Source organism: Morus notabilis, unplaced genomic scaffold (genome assembly GCF_000414095.1).
Source record: "Morus notabilis unplaced genomic scaffold, ASM41409v2 Scaffold2114, whole genome shotgun sequence".
Taxonomy (NCBI): domain Eukaryota; kingdom Viridiplantae; phylum Streptophyta; class Magnoliopsida; order Rosales; family Moraceae; genus Morus; species Morus notabilis.
The window spans coordinates 45425-47134 of NW_010358152.1; the positions used below are offsets into that span (position 1 = coordinate 45425).

Sequence of the window (1710 nt, forward strand, 5' to 3'; positions counted from 1 at the left end):
CAAAAGGGAGTAAAGTGTCCATCGTATATATTCCAAAATAAATTAAGATACGTACATATGTAAGCATGCAGGTGGAAAAGAGAAATAAAGACAACAAGACAAGATATCAAATTCACCAATTGATGCTCCAAAACGTATTACAACTTTGCCCATTTTCAAGTTTACATACAATAAAACATTGCAAATAAGTTAGATATTTGCTATGTCTATATATAGAGCTAAGCCAACCTAGTAACACCGCACACTACTTCTCCATATCCAAATCCACATTCTCTTCATTTTCATCCCGATGGCGCACGGACAGGTAAGATTCTCTTCATTTTATGCACACACATTCACACTAATCCATGCATAAAACCTATACTAATTTCACTTAAAATTGTCAAATAAAATAAAATAAAATAAAATAAAATCGTGACAGTTCTAGCTACTTGATGAGCTAGCCTTCTTTTTTGAATTTAATGATTTTCCTTTTGTTTCCTTATTGATTAGTTCAAAGTTTGAATCAACAAGTTACAAGCCGGTCGCGTTATTGGATTTCCATTACAACTGTAAAGCTATTTTTTAAGTTTTCACATCTGAAAATGAAAAAAAAAAAAAAAAAAAAAGGGAAAAAAAGAAAAAAGATCGATTTTCTGACCGTGGGCAAATTTAGTTTGACCATTTTTTGAAAGAACTGAAATTAATTAGTTTGACCTTTTAAGGACATTTGTTAATTGTTACATATGTAGGTACGTTGGACTTTTAGAAGAGATTCCATATTATATGTACACAGTGTGCGTTTGTGTACGTGTATAAAAAGGTGGTAGACTAAATAAAATGAAAGCTTGTAATTATTATGTATATATATATATATATATATGAAGACTTAAATATTGTCCCTTCAAAAATGTTTTGCAGCTTGTCAAAGGTTCCCAAGTGACAGAACGGGGGCCACATGGAGGGAAGGTTGGTAACAAATGGGACGATGGTGAACACGAAAATGGAGACGTATGCGGATGATCAAGAGTGCAAACATTCAAGTGGTGATGATACCTACAAACGAGTGACTGTTAGTTTCTTAATTATTCCCTCATTTATTTTCATCAAAAAATAGCTTTTATGTAATTTATGCCAAATCTCTTTCTCTCTATTATGCGTGGGTCTATATGTAGTTCTCTTTTTAATTTATTAATATTTTGACATATCCAGATTAATCTAGACTCAGACGAGTTCATAGAAGAGGTGAGTGGATATACTGGTAAAGTGACAAATTATGATGAAATAGTGCGCTCGCTCAAAATTAAGACCAACAAGCTTACCTATATATGGACCTCATGGAGTTGACGAAGGAAAGCGTTTCAGTGTCGAATTCCCATCCGGTCACAAATTTGTTGGATTTGAAGGAAGCACCAGTTCTGATTACCTGATTTCCATTGGGTTTTACGACAAATGTTAAGTTATACATGTGTGTGTATATATATATATATATATATATATATCTCCAATGTAGTATATAGTAAATAAAACATGACGTCTCTAAGATGTCTCTGGTTTCTGTTTGATTATATACAAAGTCAAATCATGACCAAGTGTATAATGGTAATATTTCTTTGCTGGTGCTGATGCTGATCACATTAATATGCACGAGGAATGATTTGAGAATGTATAACATTAGCTCTCTATATATGTAGAGCTATTTCGTGCATGTGTAATATATGATAAATATTT

At 32.3% G+C, this 1710-nt stretch overlaps 1 long non-coding RNA gene across 1 annotated transcript; it reads left to right on the forward strand.

The window, feature by feature from the left end:
* Nucleotides 1-247: 247 nt before the first annotated feature.
* LOC112090383 lies at nt 248-1420 on the forward strand. The gene is made up of 3 exons (XR_002901629.1): nt 248-304; nt 901-1051; nt 1192-1420. It is a non-coding gene; the product is annotated as an uncharacterized LOC112090383 (long non-coding RNA).
* The last annotated feature ends 290 nt before the right edge of the window (nt 1421-1710 follow it).